Genomic DNA, 14,563 nt, shown 5'->3' with positions numbered 1-14,563 from the left:
ATTACCATCATTTAGCATCTATTTTGGACCATAGGATGTAGGAGCAGAATTAGGCTATTTGGCCCATTGAACCTGCTCTACCTTTCCATCATGACTGAATTATTATCCCTCTCAACCTCATTTTTCTGTCTTCTTCCTATAACCTTTGATGTTCTAAGACCTCCATTTTAAATATACTCAATGACTTGGCCTTATATCTATGGCAGTAAATTCCACAGATTCACTATCTCTGCCAAAAGAAATTCCTCCTCATCTCTTTTCTAAATGGATGTTCCTCTTTTTTGAAGCTGTGCACTCTGGTTCTAGACTCTTTCACTTTGGGAAATATCCCCTTCACATCCACTCTATCTAGGCCTTTCTAAATTTAAGCAACACACATAAAGGTTGCTGGTGAATACAGCAGGCCTCCAAACTAATCTTCCTCCAAACTAAAAGTGTAGCCATGGGCACCCATATGGGTCCCAGCTATGCCTGACTTTTTGTTGGCTTTGTGGAACAATCCATGTTCCAAACCTATACTGGTATCTGTCCCCAACTTTTCCTTCGCTACATCGACGACTGCATTGGCGCTGCTTCCTGCACGCATGCTGAGCTCGTAGACTTCATTAACTTTGCCTCCAACTTTCACCCTGCCCTCAAGTTTACTTGGTCCATTTCCGACGCCTCCCTCCTCTTTCCAGATCTTTCTGTCTCTATCTCTGGAGACAGCTTATCTACTGATGTCTACTATAAGCCTATGGACTCTCACAGCTATCTGGACTATTCCTCTTCTCACCCTGTCTCTTGCAAAAATGCCACCCCCTTCTCCCAATTCCTCCGTCTCCGTCGCATCTGCTCTCAGGATGAGGGTTTTCATTCCAGAATGAAGAAGATGTCCTCCTTTTTTAAAGAAAGGGGCTTCCCTTCCTCCACCATCAACTCTGCTCTCAAACGTATCTCTCCCATTTCACACACATTTGCTCTCACCCCATCCTCCCGCCACCCCACTAGGAATAGGGTTCCCCTGGTCCCCACCTACCACCCCACCAGCCTCCGGGTCCAACATATAATTCTCCGTAACTTCCACAACCTCCAACGGGATCCCACCACTAAGCACATCTCTGCCCACCCCCCCCCCCCACTTTCTGCAGGGATCGCTCCCTATTCCAAAGAAGAAGCATACAAATTAGCCAGAAAAAGTGGCTCACCTGAGGACTGGGAAAAATTCAGAGTTCAGCAGAGGAGGGCAAAGGGCTTAATTAGGAAAGGGAAAAAAGATTATGAAAGAAAACTGGCAGGGAACATAAAAACTGACTGTAAAAGCTTTTATAGATATGTAAAAAGGAAAAGACTGGTAAAGACAAATGTAGGTCCCCTACAGACAGAAACAGGTGAATTGATTATGGGGAGCAAGGACATGGCAGACCAATTGAATAATTACTTTGGTTCTGTCTTCACTAAGGAGGACATAAATAATCTTCCAGAAATAGTAGGGGACGGAGGGTCCAGTGAGATGGAGGAACTGAGCGAAATACATGTTAGTAGGGAAGTGGTGTTGGGTAAATTGAAGGGATTAAAGGCAGATAAATCCCCAGGGCCAGATGGTCTGCATCCCAGAGTGCTTAAGGAAGTAGCCCAAGAAATAGTGGATGCATTAGTGATAATTTTTCAAAACTCCTTAGATTCTGGACTAGTTCCTGAGGATTGGAGGGTGGCTAATGTAACCTCACTTTTTAAAAAAGGAGGGAGAGAGAAACCGGGGAATTATAGACCGTTTAGTCTAACGTAGGTGGTGGGGAAACTGCTGGAGTCAGGTATCAAAGATGTGATAACAGCACACTTGGAAAGCGGTGAAATCATCGGACAAAGTCAGCATGGATTTGTGAAAGGAAAATCATGTCTGACGAATCCCATAGAATTTTTTGAGGATGTAACTAGTAGAGTGGATAGGGGAGAACCAGTGGATGTGGTATATTTGGATTTTCAAAAGGCTTTTGACAAGGTCCCACACAGGAGATTAGTGTGCAAACTTAAAGCACACGATATTGGAGGTAAGGTATTGATGTGGATAGAGAATTGGTTAGCAGACAGGATGCAAAGAGTGGGAATAAACGGGACCTTTTCAGAATGGCAGGCAGTGGAATTCTCTGCCACAGGAAACAGTTGAGGCCAGTCCATTGGCTATATTTAAGAGGGAGTTAGATATGGCCCTTGTGGCTACGGGGATCAGGGGGTATGGAGGGAAGGCTGGTGCAGGATTCTGAGTTGGATGATCAGCCATGATCATAATAAATGGCGGTGCAGGCTCGATGGGCCGAATGGCCTACTCCTGTACCTGTTTTCTATGTTTCTATGTTTCTACCCAACTCCCTTGTCCATTGGTCCCCATCATCCCTCCCCACCGATCTCCCTCCTGGCCCTTATCCTTGTAAGCAGGACAAGTGCTACACGTGCCCTTACACTTCCTCCCTTACCACCATTCAGGGCCCCAGACCTTCCAGGTGAGGCGACACTTCACCTGTGAGTCGGCTGGGGTGATATACTGCGTCTGGTGCTCCCAATGCGGCCTTCTATATATTGGCAAGACCCAACACAGTCTGGGAGACAGTTTCGCTGAACACCTATGCTCTGTCTGCCAGAGAAAGCAGGATCTCCCAGTGGCTACACATTTTAATTCTACATCCCATTCCCATTCTGATGTGTCTATCCACGGCCTCCTCTACTGTCAAGCCACACTCAGGTTAGAGGAACAACACCTTATATTCCGTATGGGTAGCCTCCAACCTGATGGCATGAACATTGACTTCTCTAACTTTCGTTAATGCCCCACCTTGCCCTCGTACCCCGTCCGTTATTTATTGTTTTATATATAAATATATATATATATATATATATATATATTCATTCCTCTCTCTCCTTTTTCTCCCTCTGTCCCTCTCACTATACTCCTTGACCATCCTCTGGGCTTATCCTCTTTTCTCTTTCTTTCTCCCTAGGCCTCCTGTCCCATGATCCTCCCATATCCCTTTTGCCAATCACCTGTCCAGCTCTTGGCTCCATCCCTCCCCCTCCTGTCTTCGTCTACCATTTCAGATCTCCCCCTCTTCCTCCCACTTTCAAATCTCTTATTAGCTCTTCTTTCAGTTAGTGGCCCAAAACGTCGACTGTACCTCTTCCTAGAGATGCTGCCTGGACTGCTGCGTTCACCAGCAACCTTTATGTGTGTTGCTTGAAATTCCAGCATCTGCAGATTTCCTCATGTTTGCCTTTCAATATTCGATAGGTTTCAATTAGATCCTGCCCTCATTCTTCTGAACTCCAGTGAGTACAGGCCCAGGGCCATCAAGTGGTCCCCACATGGTAACCCTTTCATTCATGGAATCATTCTTGTCAACCTCCTCTGGATCCTGCATCCTTCTTTTAGATAAGGCACCCAAACTTGCTCACAATAATCCAAGTGGAATCTGACCAAAACCTCAGCATTACATCCTTACTTTTATATTCTCATCCTCACAAATTGAATGCTAACATTGCCTTTGACTTCATCACCACTGACTCAATCTGCAAGTTAACTTTAAGGGAATTGTGCACAAGAACTTCCAAGTTCTTTTGCACCTCTGTTTTTTGAATTTTCTCTCTGTTTAAAAAATAGTGTATACCTTTATTCCTTCTGCCAAAGTGCATGATCATACATTTCCCTACATATCCTACAGATATTCCATCTGCCACTTTGTTCATTCTCCCAATCTGTCTAAGTCCTTCTGCAGAATCTCTACATCCTTAATGCTTCCTGCTCCTCCACCCATCTTTGTCTGCAAAATATGGCCACAAAACAATCAATTCTATCATTTAAACCATTGACATATAAAGTGGAAAGAAGCGATCTCAGCGTAAACATCTGCGGAACACAACTAGTCACCGGCAGCCAGTAGCAAAGGCCCCCTTAGTTCCCAGTCAACCAAATTTTTATTCCTGCTAATATCTTTCCTGCAATACCATAGGCTCTTATCTTGTTGAGCAGCCTCAGGTGCGGTACCTGGTCTAAACCTTCTGAAAATTGAAGTACGCAGCATCCACCAATTCTCCTTTTGTCTACCTTGCCCATTATTTCCTTAAAGAATTCTAACAGAATTATCAGGCAAGATTTCTCCTTAAGGAAACCTACTGACTTTGGCCTATTTTATTTTGTGCCTCCAAGTACCCTGAAACTTCATCCTTCAAAGTCTTTAGGTATACTTAAAGTGGAGGTTGATAGGTTCTTAATTCATAAAGGTATCAAAGGTTATGGATAGAAGGATGAAGAATGGGCTCGAACGGACAAATAAATGAGCCACATTGGAATGGTGGAGCAGTCTCATTGAGCTAAATGGCCTACTTCTGCTCCAATGTCTAAGGGGACAATAACAGGGATGATGGAAGAACAGCAATGGCTGGAGTCTCTTGGAGAAATTTAGAAGGTGCAGGATAGATACAATCCAAAGATGAAGAGATATTCTAACAGGAGAACAAAGTAACTGTGGCTTACTAAGAAAGTCAAAAGCAGCATAAAATCAATGGAAAGGGCATATAATATATCAAAAATTAGTAGGTAGTAAAGGAATGGCAAGCTTTAAAAACCACCAGAAGGCAACTAAAAAAGCTATAGGGGAGAGATAAGGTAAAATATGAAAGGAAGCTAGCCAATTATCTAAAAGGGGACACCAAAAGTTTTATTTTTCAGATATATAAACAGTAAAAGAGAATATAATAATCGATCCCAATCACTGAAGTCAGGCCAACTGGCCTATAATTTCCTTTCTTCTGCCTTCTACATTTCTTAAGGAGTGAAGTAACATTTCCTATTTTTCAGTCATACTGAAACCATTTCAGGATCTAATGATTATTGAGAGATTATTATTAATGCTTGCACAATCTCCTTAGTTACCTCTTTCAGAACCCTGGTGTGCAGTCCATCTGGTCCAGGTAACCTTTCGGCTTCCCAAGCACCCTCTTCCTTAGTAATAGTAATTCACTCACTTCTGTCCCCTAAGAATCTCTAATTTCTAAGGTAGGGACATTTTCGGCACAACTTTGTGGTCCGAAGGACCTGTATTGTGCTGTAGGTTTTCTATGTTTCTAGCATACTGCGAGTGTCTCCCACAGTGAAGACTGATGCAAAATACTTATTAAGTTCATCTGCCATTTCTTTGCCCCCTATTATTACCTAACTAGTGTCATTTTCCAGCAGTCCAATATCCATTCTTTACTCTCTTTTACTAGCCTTTCTATACAATATGTATTCTTGAATGTTAAGCTCTCAACTATGATCTTTCAGTGATGACTTAGTGACACCCACAGAGCCATACCTGCAAATCTCTAAATTTACAAAGAGATCATCTACCTTATTCCATATACTGTGTGCATTCAACTATCGCACCTTCAGTCTTGTATTCATCACCCTTTTCAATTTTGCCCCCAAGTTACGCTTTAACTCATCCCAATGATTGCAATTTTGCCCTATCACCTACCTGTCCTTCCTCACAGTCTCACTCACTCACTGCATCTACTTTTATATCAACTGCACCATCCTCAAACTTATCGTTTCAGTTCCTATCCCCCTGCCAAATTAGTTTAAACCCTCATTCACAGCTCAGGCAAACCTGCCCACAAGGACATTGATCCTCCTTGGCTTCAGGTGTAACCTGTCCTTTTTGTACACATCATACCTTCCCCCAGAAGAGATCCCAAGGATCTGGAAATCTGAAACTCTGCTCCCTGCACTAATTCCTCAGTCATGCATTCATCTGCCAAGTCATCCTATTCTTACCCACACTGGCACATGGCTCAGGCAGTAAAGCCTGGAGGTCCTGCTTTTCAGCTTTCTACCTAACTCACTATATTCTCTCTTCAGGACCTTGACCTTTTTATCTACATATGTCACTGGATGTCTCCCTGGGTTCCCATACCTCACAAAAACAACATGCAACCCCATTCTCACTACACTAACTATGTACTAGTAAACAAAGAAAGAGACAAAAAATCTAAGAGAAACTGACTTAGAGCCTCCGCCTCTTGTCACCTAAGCCTGTTGAGCTCAAGCCTGACCACTCTAACAATGCTCCACTCACACAATAGCCACTTCAGCAATGACTGTTCCACTTCCACCTCACTTCCTTTTATTGGTTTTTGTCTAGTGTCTATGAGATCGTTATGATTGCAGCCCACTGAAAAGGTTGGAAAGGCCCTGAGCTCTTTTTAAACCTCACCAAGCGAGCAATTTTAGCAGAAGTTATTAAAGCAGTAACCAGTTGAGGTATGTCCAACAATTGTTAAGTGCTGCAAATATTTCTGCTGGCATTGTTCACTAAGTTTTCTTAACAAAAATTGCGGGCGGTTTTAGATGACAAATCAGATTGTCTACTTCCAAGAACAGTTTATGTATATAACAAAAAAAATTCTCTGCTCTTTCTGTTTCAAATAAGAGATAAAATATCCTATCCAATTGCCTCACTTGTTAAAATGCCAAAACTTATCTGCAACAGATTTGTGGCTAGTTACATATTTACTTATATAGGTAGGGTCCTTTGTATGACCTTCAAAAGAAGGAGTGAAAAGCACATTACAAATATGTTAAGTTTCAACAATTAGCTATATGTTGTACACCTCTGTCCACTTGACACCAGCAGCTCAGAAATAAAGGTTAGGTGAAGATAAAATAATACAATTTGGGAAGTGCACAGAACGTTCTTGTTTTACAGCTTGAATGTAGCTGTTATTAATCATTACCTGAAAGGCAATCAACCTAAGTCTGATCTCTGTTCAAACTGCTTTTGTAAAACAAAGTTATTTTTTTCCCCTACATTCTTTGATGGTAATCATAGATTTACTGTGGTTGGAAACTGCAGACTTACACTGTCTTTCATTTGTGTTTTTGACTTTTTAATACTGAAGAATCTCTTGCTTGTCATTGATGTTATCTCCATAGTGTAGTTTTTAATCTTCCAGCCTTGCTGCAGAAAATGGGATGGAAGCAGACCAAGTATAAGGTATTTCTTTCATGTTTCAAAATCGAGCTTTGCCTTTTGATGTTTAAAAAAAAAACTTATTAATTAGCATGAAAGAAATAATAATTTCTACTATTTTGAAAATTATACACATGTATTACCTTAAATAGTTGGAAGGCTTACACCCATCATTGATATTTAGTTGTCAAAGAAAGACATAAATTTATATAAGCTGCAAGTTTTCACTGTGTGCTGATGTTATCTTTTTACAAAGGTACATATAATATAGCATTAGGTTTAAGAAAATAAATAAACTACTGGAATCAGAACAATCAATGATGCTTTGTAGACATTTGTGCAAAAAGCATATTAGAATGTAGAAATACTGCCGATTTTAAATAATGACCAGCAGTGCCCTAACACCAACACAATGACTCAAATCATCATGAAAGCTAGTCATAATCTAGATAATGACTTATTTTGCTTCTATTGATTGCCTCATGAGGATATGACAGACTGCATGAAAGTTAAGTTGGTTAAACTTAAATTTAAATTAAGGTTTTTTAATGTTCTCCAAACCAGGCAACACCCAGCAAAAATTTTCTTCTCTCTCTCTCCTGTGTAATCACATCTTGGCAGTCATACAACATGGAAATGGGTCTTTTTGGTCTACTGTGTCCATGCTGGCCATCAAGTACCTTTCTGTACTATCCTATTCTCCAGCATTTGATCTTAGCCATCTATGCCTTGGAGTTTCAAATATTCATCTAAATTAGGGGTCGCCAACCCGTCAATCGCGATCAACTGGTCGATCTTTCAGGCTTTCCCAGTAGATCCCGAAGAAAAATCAAAAATAAATACACAAATACTGTTGTAATGTGAGCATTATAAAAATAAGTAATACTAATTAGGATAATGGTAATATAGCAATATTTTCGCTAAAAAGCTGTTTGTAAAGAGAGATTGTTTCTGGGTTGTGGGGGTTTAGTTCTGTTCTTTCTGCCGAGTGCGCATGTGTGTAGTTCCCCCGCCATGCACTGCGTTTTCAGCGTAGCCTGTGCTGCATCAAAGTGACCAATCAGATTAGGGATAAGAGTACAGACTGTCGCAAACATCAACATACGGCAGTGTCCCCCACCTCCGGGCCGCGAGCAGGCAGTGGTGCAGAGGTAGTCGGGATGCACACAGCACATTTTTAAGAAAAAAAGATGAAATAAACAAGCTAATTAATTAGGTGCTGCCCAGCACGTAAATGTTGGTTCAGATCAGAGGCGATGCAATCAGCAATCGCTCGTGATATCCTGATAGCATAGCGGAGGCTCCACGAAAGAAGGCGAAAACATACAAATTCCATCCAGAATGGGAAGAGGAATTTCTATTTACCTTGGTGAAAGCCAAGTGTGTATGTATGTTGTGCCACCAAACACAAGCACTGACTAAAAGAGGGAATCTGGAGCGGCACCACAACACCAACCACCAGGAATTTAAAGACATCTACTCCCCAAAGAGCGCAATTCATGCCTGGAAAGTTGAACTGAAATCGGGGTTGAAGGCCCAGCAATCATTTTTCACAAAACATGCTGCTCAAAATAAGGCTGCTATTGAAGCATCATTTCATGTAAGTCACCTTTTGGCTGAACACAAGAAGCCTTTCACAGATGGCGATTTATTCAAGGAAGCAATGGTCATTACTGCAGAGACTGTTTTTAATGACTTTAAAAACAAAAACGGCATCACAACCGCAATACATAATATACTGCCTGGCCCTGCAACAGTGACAAGGAGAGTAGAGTCACCGTCAGAGGACATGAATATTTTTCCCTACTGTTCGATGAATCCCTGGATGTAATGCAAACAGCTCAGCTTGTATTTGTCAGAATGGCTTTCCAGGATTTTACAAAAAAAGAGGACTTCCTCACTCTTTTGCAATTAAAGGAAAGACCGAGAGGTGGGGATATTTACAATGAGTTTTAAAAAATATGTCCGTGAAAATGACATCCCCATTCATAAACTGGTGGCAATTACTGCTGATGGGGCCCAGCAATGCGCAGTGTGCGCGTTGGTTTTATACCACTAAAAGTCAGTGCCTACTTTGGGTCAACTTATCTATGTGAAATTGCATTTTCACAGATGAAAATTATTAAATCTAAGTACAGGAGCTGATTTATTGAATGGCACCCCGCTAGGGTTGCCAACTTTCTCACTCCCAAATAACGGACAAAAGTAGCAGTCAAATCCCGAGATACTGTATTTGTGTCTACCCCGAGAAAGACTACCATGACCATGAAGCCTTGCACGGGCACCTGTCTGCATGTGTGCGTACGTGCCGATTTCTCTTTACCCCACCAATCAGTTTTGGCTTAATTTTCATTATTTCTACTTTATATAGGCTGTGTATTTATCATATCATTCCTGCTTTTACTATATATTAGTAATATTTTAGGTTTTATGTGTTATTTAGTATGATTTGGTAGGTTCTTTTTTGGGTCCGGGAATGCTCAAAATTTTTTTCCATATAAATTAATGGTAATTGCTTCTTCGGGGTAAGGCATTTTGGCACGAAAGGTTTCATAGGAACGTTCTACCTTAGCGGGGGGAATACAGGACAGTTGGCAACCCTACACCTCACATTCTGTCTCAGACTGGCTGTCTGTAGTTATGAGCCAAATTTCAGGGAACTAGCAGAAAGTATTCAGCCCCAGTCATCACACTGGGTGCAACAGTCAATTTTTATTCATTTATTTTTCGTGTTGAAATAAAATTAAATAATGAAACTTAGAATTAAAGGTGTGAAGAATTGTAATATTCTTAAAGAAAGACAGATATGGCCTGTTTGATATGCTAGTTACAGTGTTTTCTTGTTTGAATTAATTTGAAAGTTTGACAAAAGTATTTTGTGTAATTCAAATACAATTCGCCCAAATAAAAGGCCTCAGATTGGAAGTACAATCTGAGCTGTTTCTTCTCTAAACGATTTAGTAGATAGATCTTGCCTTTCACTGAGGTCGAGGTAGGGGATCTTGGGCTTAAAAAGTTTGGTGACCACTAATCTAAATACTTCCCAAATGTTTTGCTGTCACCAGTTGTCTGCCACTCTCTCAGCCAGTGTCTTCCAAGCTTCAATGTCCCTCCAGTTAGGAAAAAAAAATCTTATTTAAATCCCTTGACCATAAAACCCCTCTGGTCAGAGATTACTGCTTAGTGGAAATTAGTTAATCCTTCCTTATTGAATAGTAGAAATATAAGTCAGCCTGTTCTCTCACTGATCTAGAAAACAATCCTTTATGCATTCCCTGAATTTATCCTCCACTGTTCATTTGTTTTGCTTACTCAGTATGTAGATTAAAGTTCCCCATCATTATTGCAACACCTTATACTTCCACGTCCAATTTCCTAAACTCCAATTAATGTTTTCTAACCCTTGCTGGTTTTTGTTCCGCTCCACTCAACTGGCGTCTATATGATTTTCAGAGCTCAGGTTCTACCTCACCACTGTCTTTAATGCACTCTTCAATACTCTATCAATTGTAAAAGTTAAGTATCTTGGAATATTCCCAACCTTAGTCTCATTGCTACCATGTCCATGAAGAGAGTTTTATATTATTACTAATTAATTCACCTTCATTGTTGCGAATGCTTTGTGCATTTAGATAGCTTTTCATCCTGACTTTCAACTATTTTTCCCTCCTCTGCCTCTAACGTCAGCTATACTATTATCTTTTCTTTGCACTGAGTCTTCCTGCCAGACATAGATTTTCTGTGGAAAATAAAAATAGGAAATACTTGAAACATTGAGTGGGTCAGTCAGAATCTTTGGAAAGAGAAACAGAATGAATATTTAGTCCAAGAATACATCATTAAGGTGCGTCATTACCTATTCTGCTATATTACACTATTAAGTCACAGAGTCATAGAAAAGTACAGCACAGAAACAGGCCCTTCAGTTCATCTAGTCCATGCCGAAACCATTTAAGCTGCTTACTCCCATCGACCTACACTGGGACCATAGCCCTCCATACCCCCATCCATGTACCTATCCAAATTTCTTTTAAACTTTGAAATCAAGCTTACATGCACCACTTGTGCTGATATCTCCTTCCAATCTCTCAAGGTACTCTAGGTGAAGAAATTTCTCCTCACTTTTCCCTTAAACTTTCACCTTTCACACTTCACCCTATGACCTCTAGTTGTAGTCCTACCCAGCCTCATTGGTTAGGACTATTGATGTGCCCTTTCTTTCTAAATCCTCTGTCACCAGAATTCTTCCTCTTCACTATTTGGTTTAAAACCACTTTTCACAGCCTTAGTTATTTGATTCATTGAGGCATGGGCCCCAGCCAAATTCAGGGCTTGTCCCCAAAAGAACTATCCCTATTTTCATGGAATCAGTAGTAATGCTTCATGAATTAAAACTCACACCTATCTCTAAGCATGCATTCATTCTCTGATTTCATTTACCCTCTGCCAATTTGCATGTCTCCCTCAGTGAATCTACTTTTTAACTTGGATCTTTAGTGCTCACATTTGTTCAGCAGAATCTCCATTTTAATCCTGTCAATGTTGCTGGTTCCCCCATGGATCATGATACTTGGATCTTTCTGCTGCAATCCAGATTCTTTCCAATAGGAGATTCTCTTTAACGCTGGCACAAAGCAGGCAGTACCACCTTTAAAACTTCCATACAGCTGGAAAATGAAGTACTAAACCCCTGCTACCACTAAATTCCTTTTAGATCTCCCAGTTTGAATGGCAGTGTGTTTAATTGCTCATTGTACATACAGTCTGTGTTCTCATCCACACTAGCTGGAAGAACTTCATATTTGTTGGACAATGCCAGGCTGCTGTTTCTGTCATGCCACTGTCTGAATCCCCACACTTTCCTTATCATCATGTTTTCCTCCTGTTCGTTTTGACTAACCAGTTCTGCAGTACTTAGTCTAAGGGCTTGACTGTCTTCTTGAATGAAGAATCTTAAGTTCCAGCTTATTGAGTTCTTCAGACTGCACTCTTACTGCAGGTGTGATTACTATGGATAGCGGAGAGGATTTGAGTACAGGAGCAGGGAGGTACTACTGCAGTTGTACAAGGCCTTGGTGAGACCACACCTGGAGTATTTTGTGCAGTTTTGGTCCCCTAATCTGAGGAAAGACATCCTTGTCATAGAGGGAGTACAAAGAAGGTTCACCAGATTGATTCCTGGGATGGCAGGACTTTCATATGAAGAAAGACTGGATGAACTAGGCTTGTACTCGTTGGAATTTGGAAGATTGAGGGGGATCTGATTGAAACGTATAAAATCCTAAAGGGATTGGACAGGCTAGATGCAGGAAGATTGTTCCCGATGTTGGGGAAGTCCAGAACAAGGGTCACAGTTTGAGGATAAAGGGGAAGCCTTTTAGGACCGAGATTAGGAAAAACTTCTTCACTCAGAGAGTGGTGAATCTGTGGAATTCTCTGCCACAGGAAGCAGTTGAGGCCAGTACATTGGCTATATTTAAGAGGGAGTTAGATATGGCCCTTGTGGCTACGGGGATCAGGGGGTATGGAGGGAAGGCTGGGGCGGGGTTCTGAGTTGGATGATCAGCCATGATCATAATAAATGGCGGTGCAGGCTCGAAGGGCAGAATGGCCTATTCCTGCACCTATTTTCTATGTTTCTATGTTTCTAACTTCAGACACTGCAGTAACAACACGTTGTCTGCCTGCCAGACCCAAATTAAAATATTTAAGTTATTCGATCTGTTAAATGTTGGCATTGTTATCCTTACCTCTCTGAAGTCCCTCACCCACCAAAGTCAACCAGTATGGTTTCCCAAATGTTACTATTCTGTGTTGTATGACTTAAGTAATTAGTTCTGGTGATTACCCACACTTGTTTACCACTTTGCATTATTGCAGTTTAAAACTGCAGGTTAGGGGAATTTTTTTAGATTATGAGAACACTCAGCCCTCATTTATTGTCATTTAGAAATGCATGCATGCATTAAGAAATGATACAATGTTCCTCCAGAGTGATATCATAGAAAAAGTGTTATGATAATTGTGGGGGATTTTAACATGCGAGTAGATTGGAAAAATCAGGTCGGCACTGCATCTCAAGAGAGAGAACTTGTAGAATGTCTGCAAGATGGCTTTTTAGAACAGCATGTTGTTGAGCCCACTAGGGGATCGGCTGTACTGGATTGGGTATTGTGTAATGAACCGGAGGTGATTGGAGAGATTGAGGTGAAGGAACCCTTAGGAGGCAGTGATCATAACATGATTGAGTTCACTGTGAAATTAGAAAAAGAGAAGCTGAAATCTGATGTGTCAGTGTTTCAGTGGAGTAAGGAAATTACAGTGGCATGAGAGAGGAACTGGCCAAAGTTGACTGGAAAGAGACACTGGCGGGAAAGACGGCAGAGCAGCAGTGGCTGGAGTTTATGCGAGAAATGAGGAATGTGCAAGACAGGTATATTCCAAAAAAGAAGAAATTTTCGAGTGGAAAAAGGATGCAACCGTGGTTGACAAGAGAAGTCAAAGCCAAAGTTAAAGCTAAGGAGAGGGCATACAAGGAAGCAAAAATTAGTGGGAAGACAGAGGATTGGGAAGTCTTTAAAACCTTACAAAAGGAAACCAAGAAGGTCATTAAGAGAGAAAAGATTAACTATGAAAGGAAACTAGCAAATAATATCAAAGAGGATACTAAAAGCTTTTTCAAGTATATAAAGAGTAAAAGACAGGTGAGAGTATATATAGGACCGATAGAAAATGATACTGGAGAAATTGTAATGGGAGATGAGGAGATGGCAGAGGAACTGAACAAGTATTTTGCATCAGTCTTCACTGAGGAAGACAGCAGGATACCGGACACTCAAGGGTGGCAGGGAAGAGAAGTGTGCGCAGTCACAATTACGACAGAGAAAGTACTCAGGAAGCTGAGTAGGCTAAAGGTCGATAAATCTCCTGGACCAGATGGAACGCACCCTCATGTTCTGAAGGAAGTAGCTGTGGAGATTGCGGAGGCATTAGTGATCATCTTTCAAAAGTCGATAGATTTTGGCATGGTTCCGGAGGACTGGAAGATTGCAAATGTCACTCCGCTATTTAAGAAGGGGGCAAGGAAGCAAAAAGGAAATTATAGACCTGTTAGCTTGACGTCGGTGGTTGAGAAGTTGTTGGAGTCGATTGTCAAGGATGAGGTTACAGAGTACCTGGAGGCATATGACAAGATAGACAGAACTCAACATGGATTCCTTAAAGGAAAATCCTGCCTGACAAACCTATTACAATTTTTTGAGGAAATTACCAGTAGGCTAGACAAGGGAGATGCAGTGGGTGTTGTACATTTGGATTTTCAGAAGGCCTTTGACAAGGTGCCACACATGATGCTACTTAACAAGGTAAGAGCCCATGGAATTACGGGAAAGTTACATACGTGGATAGAGCGTTGGCTGATTGGCAGGAAACAGGGAGTGGGAATAAAGAGATCCTATTCTGGTTGGCTGCCGGTTACAAGTGGTGTTCCACAGGGATCAATGTTGGGGCCGCTTCTTTTTACATTGTACATCAACGATTTGGATTATGGAATAGAGGGCTTTGTGGCTAAGTTTGCTGACGAT

At 41.2% G+C, this 14,563-nt stretch overlaps 1 protein-coding gene across 3 annotated transcripts in view; it reads left to right on the top strand.

Moving 5' to 3' along the window:
• The window catches only part of LOC140195303 (hepatocyte nuclear factor 4-gamma-like), a 183,392-nt gene that overhangs the window by 100,363 nt on the left and 68,466 nt on the right, over window positions 1-14,563 (top strand). Inside the window, exon 1 of one of the 3 annotated variants that reach the window (XM_072253439.1) lies at window positions 6,984-7,004. The exons of the other annotated variants lie outside the window; for them this stretch is intronic. The gene's annotated coding sequence lies outside the window, so the exon portion shown is untranslated. Of the gene's footprint in view, window positions 1-6,983; window positions 7,005-14,563 lie in introns of those variants that run through there. 3 annotated transcript variants of the gene reach the window in all.

Source organism: Mobula birostris, chromosome 1 (genome assembly GCF_030028105.1).
Source record: "Mobula birostris isolate sMobBir1 chromosome 1, sMobBir1.hap1, whole genome shotgun sequence".
NCBI classification, from domain to species: Eukaryota; Metazoa; Chordata; class Chondrichthyes; order Myliobatiformes; family Myliobatidae; genus Mobula; species Mobula birostris.
This window is presented reverse-complemented; position numbering and strand designations above follow the sequence as displayed.